General features: G+C 41.0%; 1 protein-coding gene across 6 annotated transcripts in view; it reads right to left on the reverse strand.

Moving 5' to 3' along the window:
• klhdc8a (kelch domain containing 8A) overlaps nucleotides 1-15695 on the reverse strand; it is a 46367-nt gene extending 30672 nt beyond the window's left edge. For 2 of the 6 annotated variants that reach the window (XM_034586176.1, XM_034586173.1), the window contains exons 1-2: nucleotides 15098-15695; nucleotides 12624-12680 (exon numbers count right to left, since the gene is read on the reverse strand). The gene's annotated coding sequence lies outside the window, so the exon portion shown is untranslated. Of the gene's footprint in view, nucleotides 1-12330; nucleotides 12350-12504; nucleotides 12681-15097 lie in introns of those variants that run through there. The other 4 variants (XM_034586172.1, XM_034586171.1, XM_034586174.1 and 1 more) reach the window with 3 other exon arrangements.
• Nucleotides 15696-16071: the final 376 nt, after the last annotated feature.

A 16071-nucleotide genomic window follows, 5' to 3' on the forward strand; every position in this document is an offset into this window, starting at 1 on the left:
TTTCTGAGTCCGAGGAAAATGATTTTTAAGCAACTTACAACCTACAAAAATGTGATCTGAAATCAGTGGAGCTGTATTTCTCTTGTATTTTAAAGTTGCAGTACGAAGACGGTAATATAAACCTACATAGGTGGGTGCACAACGTGCATTAACTCTTAACTCACACACAGAGGATCTATTCCTCTGAAGAGAAGTTGTCTCTTTTATTTCCGGAAAGATTCCAATAATCATAGCAAATCACCAAGGTGCAAACATGCCTGGCATTTAAAGAGAGAGGGGGATTACGTTCCTTCATGAACCTTGCAACTGGTGCAGTGATCATTTCTCCCATTTCTTCTACTGTTTAACTAACAAAAGTGGAAAATGTGCTTAGTTAAAATCACGCACATGATGTTCAACAATAAACCACATTTCAAATTTAACAGCAGCCTATAAGCTGATATAAGGTTTGAATTCTTAAAAAAAAACACTTCCATGTATAGCTATGCTTTAATCATCTTCTTGCTTGGCTTGTGATTTGAGAAAAGACTTCAATAGCCTCCTACACCAGGTTGTTTTTAGTGCTGTGACTTATTTTGTATGATTTTGAGGTCAGTTGAAATGCTGGTAGTGCTTTATTCTGGTCTACAACTGACCCTTCCTGTACTCTCTCTCTCTCTTGTTCTCTGCTGGTGCTGGCAGTTCAGTAAGGGATCATTTATTGACTTGTATTTAATTAGTCTGCAGTATTCAAATAGTGCATCTGTGCTGCAGTCTGTGGCTGCCTTCAGAACAACACAAAAGTTGCCAAGATCTGTTAGTATCTACAGGCGTGTGTGTGTGTGTGTAGCAGCAAGAATGCAGGAGAAGAAGCCTGGGCTTTATCATATTAACAGCGTTTCACACTGGCCTGGTTTTAACAATGCTGAATTCGTCCCCCAGAGCTTCCACAACAGTTCCACCTCCCTGAGTCTGATACAATCTCTGCTGGTTTGGCTCCAACAATCCTTATCTGGTGAAGTTCAGCAGAGGCCAGCTACGTCATGGCAACAGCCTGCTATTGATACAGATCTATTTAACTTCAGGAGCGAGAAAAGCTCTTTGCAAAGTAAAGAAAGTGGATATGCAGCAATTCTGGTTTATCAGCTCAGGCTTGTGAGTACATACTCTGGGACAATTTCATGTAAATAAATATATGTTTTATTTCTTCTCTCTGTAAAGAAAATACATAAACTGTACGCTAAATAGAAATAGCAGCTGCTGACATATTCACCTCTCTTCTCGATAGATATGAGAAGAAGCTCAACCAACATAACATGCTCTATCTGTTTCTTAGTTAGCTAATGTAAACAGACCTTTTTCACAGCAGACATTTTGACATGTCAGCAAGTGTATTTATGATTTAATGACATTAATGATGGCTGCATTCCTCATAGAACAGGTCCTGCTATTGTGCGTGATTGCTCACTGGAATAGCTTGCTGATGGGACATTTAACAGTAGAGCTGACATGACTGAGTTTCTGCTCAGGGAAATGGTCCCTTTTACTGACACCTGTCCATCACCACTGGCAATGTCGGGATGGCGCCAACTCTGAGTCAGAGGTACCTGGTGGTGACCCTGGATGGCGAACTGTCGTTCTCTGCAAACATTACAGCAGAAGCTCACTTGTTGATTCCTCCTTAACAACATCAGCCGGATACGTCCAATGTGCTCATCAGACATGCATGTCTTTATTTAAAAAAAGAGATTTTAATTCAACAAGTTGGTCTCAGAGTCACATTTATGTCAGTGTTACAACAACAGTCTTACTAAGTATATGGTCTGTATTTTATTACCGCCTTTCTAGTTTTGATGACCACTCAAAGTGCTTTACAGTACAATTTATTGTACTGTTTGTCATTCACCCATTTACACACATATTCATAGAGTGCATCTATGTGCAGCACATTTTCAATATCTTGCCCAAGAACTACTTCGGCATGGAGATGGGGAAGACTGGTAAGAGGGCGACGGCTCTACCACATCAGCCCCTATGTCAGGCAGAATATAATTTTCATATCACTTTCAACACAGGACAAATCTGAAATGCCCTAAAGTGCAAAGAAGGTGAAGGAACGAGGGAGGAAGCACAAAATTCGCAGAATGTAATGCCCCCTTTGTCAGGTTCGATGAAGCAGATGGACCCAGGATGCAGAGTTTTAAACAAAAGAGTCTTTTTAATGGAAATGTCCAACAGAAAAATAAGAATAAACACAGGAATCTGAAAAAGGTAAAAACTGAAAAACACAGAGCACACGGGGGAAGCTTAAAAGAGATGCAGAGGACGGGAGCTCAGGAGACAAGGGATACAAAAAGCACAGGAGATTACGACAGGACATAACGACGACAAAGGGAAGCACAGAGGCTTATATACACACACAGGGAAGGCAGGGGTAATTGAACACAGGTGGAACACATGAGGACTGGTGCAGACAATCACAAAGACAGGAAGTGAAGAAAGAAAACACACTAGAAGCAGGGCCTACAAAATAAAACAGGAAACAGAGTGGGAAAACCAGAGACACAGAAACAACAACACATACAAACAGAAACACAAGGATATACATGAAACACAAGGAGGTACTAATAAACTGAAAACACTCTTATAAAGAGGCGAAAACTAAACACTGAAAAGATGACACCATGACACCCTTCCATCTGCTAAGCTAACAGCTACAGTGACCACATTTGTAAAGCAGTTTTCCAGTCTAAACATGCACCAAAGTCACGGTCACTTTAGCACACAGACTGGAGCAACCGATGATTAAGTCACTGTCCACTGTTTAATGGACAACCCGCTCTCCGTCCTCAGCCACAGTCGCCCATTGTATCTGAATTATTATTTTCTTAACATAAATATCAGATCATTTCCAAAATGTACTTCACACATGACATGATCAAATATAATATAAGCAATCAAGGGCCCCAACTTAACATCTTCCCATCCAACACTTATAAATTGTCTGATATATAGAGGATTCACTGTGAAAAGCAGTAGTTCCCCTCATGCTCAAGATTGTCATTTATTAATGCTTCAGCAGCAGAATAATTTTTCACATCAATCACTGATAGAGCCTGTGGAAGAACATAAAACACTATTGTTCCTTCAAGAAAACGGTTTTCAATATACTGTTCTTTCTCTCTACTCCCTCTCACACAAAGTGCAAAATATCACACCGTGCCGGTGAGCATTGTCTCTTCTTGTGATATGTGTATGTCTGGATGAACCTCTACATACAGTAACACGTATCTCCGAATGACAAAATACTAATACTAAAAGCCCTCGAAGGACCCATGTTGTAATCGGACTGAAGTAGACATCATAGCCAGAAGTTAGCGAGCGAGTCACTGAATAATTAGCTTCTTGCAGTTGGGCAGTGCGTGTTCATGTGCTAAGGAGCCGTAGCTTTGACGAGAGATGGGAGTGGGTAATATGTATGCTCTTGCTAGCTTTTGATAGCTTTTCCAGGATTACTAACCCTAGCTTTAAGTTTTATTCCAAAGATGTGTAGTCAGGTTAGACTGTGAAGCACAGAAACTGGTATATTTCTAGCTTTTTGGAACAAACAGAAGAGCTGAGAGTGAGGGCTACCATAGATAGATACATTTATTTGTCCTTTCGGAAATTCATCATGAGCTACACAGCAGTCGTCAGACACTTAGAGAGAAAAATAATACCTTTAACACCACCAACAACAGCACGGACATCACACATCACCACAGACAGCACACATAACCTGTCATACAAAGTGCTCTACATTATAAGGTGTGGCAACCTCACACGCCAAGATTCAGTCACTTTTTGTTTCACAGTTTGTTTACGGGTGCAATACTCGTGAATACAAATGATCCGCGAGTCCTGGTGGTTCGGAAGGATGGCACCCTGAGCCGTCTGCCTGATGGTAAAAGCTTGTATGTACTAAAAAGGGAATGTGCTTCTCCTTTAGTTATGGCTCGCTCGTTCTTCAACAGCTGAGACTCACAGATCATTGTCATACAGTTTTGCTGTGGTCCAGCAATCTTACTGGACATATGAACTATTTTATGCAGTTTATTTTCATTACTAACAGACAATGAAAAATACCAGGCAGGTTACACAGAGAAAGTAAAGAAACTCAAAGAAGCTTATAATTCAACATGAAATTCAAAGGAAAAAATAGATGCACCTCCCACTGTGTGTGAGTTTAACAGCACACCACAAGACAGTATGTTGAGCACTAAATATGGAGTCAAAGTGGGGCAACTTGACAGGGTGCATACCACGTGGGTGCACATGGTTTGAGTACCAGGTCCCAGTTTCCATTCCCAGCCAGTGCTCACATTTACTGCAAGTAATTCCCCTGCTCTCTAACCCTGTTTCCAGTCTCGCCTTCACTGTCTCTATAAAATAAAAGCAAATATACAAATATAAAAGAGGGAGATAAAGTAAAGATAGAACTTGTGGATTAGCAGGACAGCAACCCTCACTTTCACTGCTTTACTTCAGCTCCACATAAACTGTACATGACACTTATACGGCCTCTTAGCTGTAAAGGCTCGAGGCATGAGAGCTCTTCTTTTCTGTGTGAACACACAGGACATTCCAGCATGAAAACATTCAGCCTCTTTAGCTGCCAGATCTACAGCTCAGCTCCTCTCAGCCGACTGAATCACTGCCTTGTTCCCAACAGCGGCTCCAGACATCCGGCTCCAAAATTGGATGAAGCTCTGGGGTTACCTGGCTGCTCAGCTTCGACTGATCTGAAGTTCCATGCAGGATTAGGTGATGGTGCTGCCTTTAACAGACCATGGCAGAAAGCTAAAATCTGAATGGCTGTGAGCTGCAGGAAGTCGCTCAACCAAGACCCTCGCCTGAGTCGGACCTGACCTCTGGATCAATAGGCCAGAGGGAGAGATCGCTCAGCCTCCTGAGAGCAAAGGGAGCCAATGGTTGCTCTTTCTGATAATCGTATCTCTACTGTGCACACATAAACACAGCATGTGCTAGCAATAATAAGTCAACCTCAACAGACAAAAGGACTCTGCAGGGAGAAGTAACAATGTAGACTAATAATGTAGCCACAACCATGGAGCACCAATACTGCAGTCACCCGGGGACTCATTTATAAAACAATGTGTAGGATTCATACTAAAAGTGTACGTATTGCTGATGCTGTTAATGAAGTTAAAGTGAGCAAGAGTGAGTACGACAGAGAGGACATGAAATAAAAAAGTGGTCCGATTTAAAGGTGGAGGCAAAAAAAGAATTGCTTCTCATCGACAGACTGTGAGGGGAATTCTTGAACCGCCTGTACGTATTTTAATCATCCGAAACAGGACTATTAAATTCAGAGACAGCTGCGATATCCCCAATCTATAAAATTTAACAGACTTGTATTTGTCCCAAATGGGGCTTTAAGCAGAAAGGTAAAAATTATACAGTGTTATTCATATCACATACCTGTTGGCTAGTTAACCCAGAGGGGTGAGAACTGGACTTTTTCAGCACAAAGATCCAACATCACAGATCTATAGAGTCTATATCTGCTGATGAGTCAGTCAACATCATGGGCCAGGAAATCATTGTGGTCCCTGACCACTCCTTTCCTAGTAATCCTTCTATTTGTGCATCTATCACGCAGCATTACACACGAGTGTCACCACAGTATTTATGTTTCCAGCAATCTGACCTATTACTTCACACATGAGTGGGATCCTAACCTCCATTCTGGGATATCATTTGGAAATTAAAGTTTAAAGGTGAACAAAGTTTATATATTTTTGTGAATGGTCTCCAGTGCGCTCTGTGTGCTCTATGCACCTGACAGTCATTTCACAGCAGCGATTTTACACACACACGCACATGATATGAAAACTACAGTTGTAATCGGTGACTATTATTCCCATTTGCAGTTTTAACTGTAATTTGCTTGAAGTACTCTTTTACAATTGAAGGTTCTTATGGAACAGTTATGTCGCGCAAGCACAACTAACGCTGTTTGTTTGAATGTTAATGATGAAGTTGATCAATAATCTGCTTCAAATCACCTCCTCATGTCTGCATTGGTATTTTCCCATCTCCAAAATGTTTGTACACATGGGTTAAGATTTGCTTACAAGTGTGCACATTCTCCCATCAACATTGATTTCATATATCCCAATGTTTGCGTGAAAAATGGCGTACACACAAAATGGGTTCTGAAAGATGCGTATGCAACGGTTATTAATGAGGCCCAAGAGCTTCTTTTTGCTCAGTTGCTGCTGCTGGCTACCTCGCTGCGAATTTTGTCATTTACATATTTTCCACAAGATTGAAATGGCAAAAGGCTCCAGCCCAGCTGTTCCTGTGTCTCTGTTTGTACTGATGAAGTAAATTAGCAGGCTAAATTTGGCAGCACAGGGTCCAGGTCCTGTAATGAGAGAGCTGAGACTAAATCAGTTGTGGCTGATTGTTGGCTCAGGCTGCTGTTGAGCAGTTGGCGATTCTCTTATCTACCTTTAAAAGACAAACAACTCACTCGGTTTCCCCTTTTTCCCTTGGCTCTGTGCGGCTGTCCTCATGTGCATTTGTGTGTCATGTTTTTGAGTCTCTGTGCTCCGCTGACAGATGCTGTAAAAGTGAGAACACTGTCACCGTAGCAACTCAAGAGTGCTGTGGTGTCAAAAGGGAAACCATTGAGCACCTAATTCATTCTCCTGCTCTGGTTTTAAAGTCACTCCATCAGCCCATTACATGGACATAATGACCATCTCAGCCTGTAAAAAAACCTTTAACTGGGAAACACAGGGAATACCCACAAACTGAGATTACAGCCAGGTTAGTGAAGATAAAAGGTATTATATGTTATACAGCAACTTCTCAATGCATTATCAATTGATATGTATTGAACCTTTGTTATAGTGCATTGATGGAATTATATTCTGATATTTACTGTTATTGTTTCATCACCTACGTAAAACTACTAAGAAATGCTATCCTGATACTGTCGATTTTCTGCTGTTTTTATGATAATACAAACTTTCAATTTCGTAAAAATGTACAACATTGAATTATTTGGTGCTTAACACAGAAAATCACTTTGGTTTAGGAAAATGAGAAAGTTACCTAACAATAATATAGAAAAATGTGTTCTTTGGTCACTAATTTTTATTTAAAAAATTTCATTTGGGATGAACTTTGTGCTGAATCATCATATATTGCGTGATGTAAAAGCAAAATTGTGATTTTGCGCACACAATTAAATGTGGGCTCCAACTGAGCCCTGTTTTCTCTGTCAATATTAGACCTGTGTCAAAATATATATCATCAAGACTGTTGGGAATGAATGTAGGAAAACAACTTATCTAAAATGTGTGATTTTCTGACTTTTAAGAAAAAAACTCTTTCATATACAATGCAATAATGAGTTTGTAGTTTATAGTCAGCATAAAAGTGTTTGATTCAGTTCCCTCCACAGTGATGGAGGCAGCGCTTGAGAATACAAAAAATAAGTCAGCAGCAAAAGGAGTTTATATCTCCTTATTTGAACAGAAGTAGATTGATAAACTGCCATAGATCCATGTGTTAATGTGAATGCGAACTGCAGCAGGGGACCACCTTCCAACACACAGCAGAAAAAGGGGCCAGTGTGGGCCAATGGGAACAAGAAGTGGATCATGAAAATCCGGCCTGGAGACTGGGGGCCATTAGAAACATCAGAGTCAAGTGTCTTTACATGGCAGGGCTGTCGGAGAAACAATTATCAAGGTCACAACACTTAAGATCTTGAGGCTGGTTCACGCTTAAATCACCTCCAATTAAGAGGAAGACTGGCAAAGTGTATGACATCATCATGACATCACATGCATCAGATCCGAGGAATGCTACATGGGGTTAAACAGCGAGGATCCTGTGCTAGGGGCTGAATGAACAGTGGAAACTGAAATCAGCTGAGTCAAAACAGCTCACAGTATCAACTGGGAAAGGGTCAAGGGTCATGGACCAGAAGTCAATGGATGGCCCCGTTAAGAAACAGAAGATAAATACTTAGGTCACATGACGACATGTGAGATATCTCACCAAACAACCAAGCAAAATCCGTCCACTGAGGAAGACTGTGAGATGCTCAGGAGTGTGTTTTGTTTCTTAAATGATTTAAACAGATACAGGGACATTTGTTAAACTGAAGAATCTGATTGTGCCAGAATACCAGCAGTATATGTATATAAAAAAAACAGAAAAACACAATTCACAAATTGGGGGCCTCATGATAATCACCAACTTAAAGGGATAGTTCACAGAAAAATTGAATTCACTCAATACCCACTCACCACTTCATCGGTATAATGGTAAGTGGACAATGAGTGAATTTCCATTTTTCGGTGAAAGTCTAACCAGCACAACTATGTACAGTATATACATACACAAACATATTTACCACCCCACACACTGTAGCTCTTTGATGCACAGATGCACAAACATCTTAACTTTTCATCAGAGACTTGGAAGCAGTTGAAGACAGAAACACTCATCAGAAGCCGCTGTGGTTACATTTTGCATGTTGCTGCGCCAGGAGCCATGGAGACGAGACGGAAATAGATACTGGCGCTCGGGAAAAAGCAAACATTAACAGAGCTGAGAAAACGAAGCTTGATGTATGCACGGACATGACATGCCTGCGCCTAGGACCATGTCTGCTTGCATAAGACAATGTATATTCAATATCCACTGTACTGTATTCTGTCCCTGAAGCCCCCCTCTCTACAGCTCAAATACTCATATATTCACAACATAGTGGTTCTGCTCCCTTTCACTGCCTGCTGTGTAGGAGTCAAATTAGAGTGAGCTGATCCGGTGTGGCAGAGCTGTGAAGGCTTGAGTGGAGAAAAGAGCAGAGGAGGAAGAAGCGTAAGGGAAAGGCAGGAAAGATGGTGGGGGAAACAGAAAAAGAAGAGGGAGCAATGGTGTGGAGTGGGAGAAGTGGACTAAGTTAATGGATGGATGATATTACATGGAGGGCATAATGAGAGGGAGGGGCAGCTTAATGAGGGGGTGATAGAGGCTGCATGGCAAAGCTAAAGGGGTATATGGAGCACAGGCTCTATTACATAGGGGAGTTGGGGACATCATAATCCCTATGGTCTTATAAGTAATTACTATGTGATAGAGAGAGAGAATGGTAAGACCTATCTACTGTCAGCAGAATTGGAATTAACTCCCTAACGGTTTTGCTCACCGCACCATGCTTTTATGTTTGTGTGTGTGTGTGTGTGTGTGTGTGTGTGTGTGTGTGTGTGCTGCCTGTTCTCCTGTCCTTTTAAGATCTGAGTGACTTTCAGAGTGAGAGCATTTCTGCATAGTGGCGGCATTTTCCTCTCGGGCTTCATGTTTTTAAGAGAGTTAGTGTAAAGTTCGGAGGCGTGTTTATGGACAAAGGGAACCTTAGAATACATCTGTGTGTAGATCATAAGACGGCAGGGGGTAGAGTCAGGTGTATTCTGGGCCTTAAACACAGCAGGCAGGCTGCTTTTATGCATCCGTTCAGCAGATAAACTGGAACCAGGCTGCTCAGCTCTGGTCTGCTACAAAGACAGTTTTATCGTTAGGAAACAAGAAGATTAACACCCACATTATGTGTCCCTGTTCGTCACTCTCTCTTGTACTGCATGCTAACAGATTAGCATACAGTGTGTAAAGTTGAAGCAAGACACTCTGACTCTCCGAGCTAAGTGGGATGACCTAATGAGAATAAAGTGTATTACTCTTTGTGTTATTAGTTATAGCTGATCTAGCCAGGTCTATTTTTGGACCTGCTGAGCAGCCCAAAAATTCTAAGTCACGCAGTGATGTTTAGCCACACAGTCTCAAAACCCTGCACTTGATCTCTCTTTACACACATGAGAAGTAGTCCCTGATAGACAAGCAGAATAGTATAAAGCATCTGTATCATATGTTCTGATACATTTTTTTAATAGCTTTACGACTACTACTACCACTCATTTGAGTAGTTTGGTGTGAGTTCAATGCTATTGTCTCCCCTGTACTGCATTAACAAAGATCTGTACGGAATATCATTGTCATATTGAGAATATTTACTCTTAGAGCTGTTTATTATGAAGCAGGGGTCAGGAGTTCTGTCACACTATGGGTCTGGCGGGGGGGGTGCTTCATCTCTGTTTGTTTATTTCTTTCACTTCACTGAAAAATGAGATGGATTTTTAAACTGTTTGTTTAAGGATTACATCCAAGCGTAGAGCTAAAGCAGCTTACACCAACAAATTCAGCAAAAACAGATCAAATTATGTGAATATATTATTTGTGTAGCACTACATGGAGAGACTAGGGATGTAAATGATAATTTATTCATGAACGAACAAACACACACACACACACACAGTGTCCTGGTTAAAGGAAAGCATTGTTGTTGTTCGATCAATACCTTTAAAACAGTACCGGTGCCTAAATGGTGCCAGAACTGATCAATTTTTCTTTAAATAAGCACAAAAAGATGCTCAACGATAAGAACGGCTTTGCTAAGGCAAATTGGAATTGGAAATTTGACATAATAACTCTTAACAGTTTAAAGTATAGTTAACTTTAATATACAAATATAACTGTGTAAAACTCTCAACATATTTACATAACAAAATCACATAATAAATAAAACCTAACCCAACTACAATAATCCATAAATAACACTTTAAGTGCTTAATACAGCAAAATACTCCAATAGCTCCAAACTTGTCATCGATTTTTCTCCCCATCGCCGGGGCCAGGGACTATCACACTGCCAGCTGATGTGCTTGTTGTGGGGTCACACAAGCAGTCAAACACGGAGCATCCCTCTGCTTTCAAATGTATCCCCTTCCTCTCTTCTTCTCTCATTTTACTAGCTGATTGCACAGGTACATACCACCAACAACTCTACAAGTTGTTACTTCCAGGAACCAGATCCCAACTATCTGCTCCCAGCTCTCTGTTAACGCTCATTTGCATTTGCTGCACGTCCCCGTCTTAGAATCCTTTCAGATGAAAGAGCACCACTTTCGACTGTTTAGCTATAGGTGTTGTGTTGTTGTGGTGACTCGAGTTTGAGGTAGCTACTAGCTAACTGTGGGCTAACATTAGGGGCTGCCAGAGTTATGCAGACAGTGTGTTGCATCCAGAGTTAAATATAATGTTAACTAGGCACATGTAGCGATGTTTATGTTGGGGCAACTATTTCAGTATAGAAGTCAGGCAGCGAAATGATACACCGAAATCTGCACTGTGATTGGGTTCGGTAGAAACCTACTGTGTAGGATGACGGCACACAACCCTAGTTCTACTTCTATGTATTGGTGTTTGTGAGAAGCAAACTTCTTATGGTGAAGCAGGCTCAAGCAATAGGGATTGTTGAGGAATTTTTGCCCATCCTCACACATTACTGTATATGCCACTATATATTATGTATATTGTACATTACATTATATGTGTACAGGAGAATAGTGCCTGTGTAATTCCACACATACTTCATTCTCTCTCTAAGCAGTACCAAGGTCAGGTTATAGATAAAGGACCAACCAACAGTACATCGTAATGTCTACGTTGAGGGACTTTCATATCTAATTCAGATGCTCCAGAAAGAGAGGCACCAACGTCAACTCTTTTGCATATTTCACCAGTGGCAAGACATAAGGACAATGTGATTTAGGAATGCATATTTAGACTTAACTATCCAATAGGATGCAAACACCTACATGTAACATGGAGAGTGACGGCAATTCTAGTTATTCCTGGATGTGCTGTTAGAATGGGTGAGGCAAGTAGAGGAAGTTATATGGGGATGCTGTGGGAGACATCTTCAGACTCGGGGGTGACAATTGCTCACGTTCCTGTTGTTAGCGTTTGTACATTGTTTCACCTTCTGGTCTCCTTGATGCATCAAGTCTACATTAAAATCTTCTGCATAAGACAGCATTTGCTGCCTGAGTTCTCCTTTCACCAGCTTCCAGAAAACTGCCATAACAGGGATTAGAATATGTTCAAAATTTCACTGTAGCCTACTTTTTTTCCCACATTACTTATTCAGTATATTTTCATTGTAGGCCATAAAGCTGCTATTTTGCTACAACTGCCATAAAGAAGACACTATGCAAACAGTGCTCCTTATTTAACATACAAGAAATCCACCGTCCTGTGGTATGAAACAATACAACGCATCTGCCACCAGTTGTCAATCAAACGGTTACTTTGGAACATTGCTGTCATTTTAAAATCTTAAAATGTCAGTCGCCTTGTCAGAGGGAGATGGGCCGTCACCCCAGCAGCTGACTGACAGATACGCACATCAGATTTAAACTTCCTCCTTACTTTGACAGGAAGGAGCTCCATCTTCGGTGTGCCTTCCGAGCAAATGAGCGGGCTGGTGTTACACTAGGGCCGGCATCGAACCACATCGATTTTACATAACCACTGCACACTATGTATAGCATGGGACTTTAATTGGTATTTATGAGTGTGTGGAAGGAAATAATCAATGCTTACAAGAACGGTTGAGGGCAGGAAGTAGAGATGAGCCGGGGCGAGTGGGAAGGATGGCATGGGGAGAGGAGGTGAGGAAGTGAGGCTCTCCATCTAGAGGAAAATTAATGACCCCACTGTACCTTCAGGCTGGAGTCTCAGGCAAGAGACCCTGGATGATTTCTCTGTGCTTCAGTTACCTATGAAGTCAAAGAAGACAACACTAAAACTATATCCTGCAGTTCTGCAACTCTAGAATGTACTTTAGCTTGTTTTAGCTCATTGTTTCAGATTGATGGTCTGTAATTTTACCCCAGGTCTTTTGAAACAGAACAAAATGTGTCCACAGCACTGTATGTCAAAACCTGTCAAGTAAAGCTGCCATCAAATGTTTCCTCGGATTTTATATTATTTACTTATTCTTAAGAACCAGTTCTTTTTTCAATCACAGTTTTGCCACTTTAGGACTATTTCATTTTGTCTGTATGGCATCTACAGCTGCTGGTGTCTAAACAACGAGGACAAAAAGTGTGAATATTTTTCAGTCAAATATGAGAGGTATATATTTGGAATGGTACATGAACTAAGGTATTGTACTGACACACGTATTGGTTTTCAGCAATGGCTTTCTGTAAAAAACTCATCAAAAACGGATAAATCCAATGTGCTACTACACAGCACTGAACAACAGCAACAAGCTAAATTAATAATGTCAAACACCTAGTCAATGTTTTTCCTTCCCTGAGAAGTCAGCGACCCCAGGAGCACAAACTTATATTCATCTGGTGGTCACAAACATGACTCTAAATGCTAATGATGCTGTTTGTCAACAAGTAGCCAACTGTCCACTAACTGTTAGTGACTGACACATTGCCTACTAGTGGCCAAAATTGATTCATTCAGCTTTAAAATATAAAACTGCATTTAATTGAGATGTAAAAATTCAATGCAAAATGTTAGCTCGCTCAAACAAATATCATTGGCACAATTGTTACACTCAAACAACAGTTTGTACAGTGAGTAAAGTTGGTCGTCAATGTTTCTTTCCCAGTTTAACTGATGTGGACCACTGAAGCACTTACATTGCTATGACATTGTAAGTTGAGAGTTTTCAAACTTTTGAGGAAAGAGTGAATATAGAAGAAAGTGACAATCTCCCCCAGGGAGAAGCCAAGAGAAAGAAATGTCATTCTTGCTCCTGTACATCTGTGCCCGGCCTGAACCGAGACAGAGTGAAGACAGACTGGTGCATACAAAGTAAGTGACCTTTCAGATAAGGCCTGGATGGTCTTTATATTCACTGTCATTAATGTCATGGGGACTGTAACAATAGATCCATCATCATCAATCACCATGCCATGGGCTAGGGAAGGATTTTAAAAGCCTTTTCAACAATGACAAATGATATAAACAATCCACAAATATTAAAACAGGAGCTTTCTGAGGAAGTCAAAGTTTAAAGTAATCTATTACTAGACCTGCAATTAATCCTGCCTACAGGAATATTATAATGTGTTATTTAACTCGTGGTGCTGTTAAAATGTGTAGTTTCATCTTGACAAATGTTCCTAATATTTTGCCAACTCCATTTATATCAATGCGGACGAGCAGTTTTAGCTAAAAACAGTATGTTTATATCATATTGTTAATTAGAGGCTGACCAATTTATCAGGGTGTGACAGTAACACTCTGCCTATAGAAGCCTTTAGCAGACATTATATTGGGGTTTGTTAGTTTGTCAATATGAAGACTGTTTATACCACAGATTAACCAATGCAGAAAAGATGTGCATTTACGTTAACATTTCTATATGTGGTTCTATTTGTGTTTTTTTATTTCTAGTTATTGATCATACATTTTAAAATATCAAACATCAATTACATGTCTTTGTTGATAGGGTTTGATAAACAGTGATACACTATTTATGTTAGACACGTCCTGGGACAGGGATCCCTCACTTGTGACTCTCCCTGAGGTTTCAGTGTTTTTCCCATATTAAATGGGGTTTCCTTTGGTAGTTTCCCCCGTCTATGTTGAGGGTTAGGACAGAGTCTGTCGAAACTTACACAGATTGTTGAGGGAAACAGTGTTTTGTGGTTATGTGGTTATGAAAGGTTTTACTCCATAATATTAGTATTGACCCAAAAATCCATATCTGTCAGACTCTATTGCTAATATTTTGGATTTAGTACCTATCACCATTCTTACACGGTCATCTTCAGAATGGGAAGAACCATTCAACATTCATCTATAGTGGTGTTAATATTACATATCCAATGGACACTTCAAGGCAGTTAATTGTCATACAAGGGCACATTTAAAAAGCATAGCTTACATTGTATAATCTTGTGAAGGCTTAGTGTTTCAATGAAGACCACAGTTAGCAAAAACACTTTTACTAGTAGCCTACATTCACATTGCCTCAACACTAGCTTAACTGTGTCTCCACAACGAGCTGAAGTTGGAGTAGAACACATTTACTTTCCATTACTATGTAGCCTCAGGTAACGAGTAACGAGATGCAGCTAGCTCGAGTACTAGCTCCACTTTTTAACTGAACGTCGTGTAAACCGCAGAGCCGCACATCCCCACCAACCTCCCGTCTCCAGCCACTTACTTTCCCCGGTCCTGTGGCCCCCGCTCTCGGTGTGCGCCGCTTCTTCTTCCCCTTCTCCTTTTTTTCCTGGAGGAAGGATGGAGAGAGGAGAGGAGGTGAAGCGGATCCGCGGACGATGGGAGGCGAGGCGCGCCGCGCGAAGCGTCCGCCGCACGGTGAGCGCGGAGCGGGGGGAGCGAAGCCGAGAGCACGGCGGGGCTCCTGCTCACAGAGCCGCGTACATCGCCATGATGTGGGTCACGGATGAAGGATTCCTCTCCGGCTCTTCCTCACACAAGTTGCCGTCCATCCCTGCGATGGTACGATCCGGGGAGAGGCGAGGAGAGCCTGAGTGTTGTGATAACCTATATTTGGCGAAGAGGAGCCCACTCACACTACTTCATGTATTTATAATGAAAAAGATACGTTATGTATTAAAGTGGGTGTTATTTGGTCTGTCAGTGAATTTGAAGTTACAGTACCAAGGAGTTTTTTAGAAATTAAATATATCCAAGAAGGAGGGAAATAAATAAATAAAAATAGGTTGAAAAATACAATCTCTACTTGCAAATCCTCCTCTGATCTATAGAAGAAGAAACAAAGCACATCCGTCTAATTTGGTGTTTTATAAACCACCCCAGGGCCTACACTGCATATATATACTAAAGTGTAGTGTGTAAATATACACGCTATATGACTGATATTTTCATCATCATATTTAATAATGATTGTAATTGTATATCTTTTTTCATTCTTATTTATTTGACCGGTCAGCTCAACTGGTCAGTCTATCAGGGAAAAGCACAGGTAGAATCAAGTTAATTACCCCATTCACACCAGCCTGGATCTTGACCACATGACAGCCCATCCGCCCATTATCTGCTATCATTTGACATTTGTGGTGGGGGGCTGGAGCCAATCCCAGCCGACATTGTGCAAGAGGCGGGCAATACTCTGAACAGGTAGCCAGTGTATTACAGGGCCCTTATATACCT

This window comes from Hippoglossus hippoglossus, chromosome 5 (genome assembly GCF_009819705.1).
Source record: "Hippoglossus hippoglossus isolate fHipHip1 chromosome 5, fHipHip1.pri, whole genome shotgun sequence".
In the NCBI taxonomy this organism is placed as follows: Eukaryota; Metazoa; Chordata; class Actinopteri; order Pleuronectiformes; family Pleuronectidae; genus Hippoglossus; species Hippoglossus hippoglossus.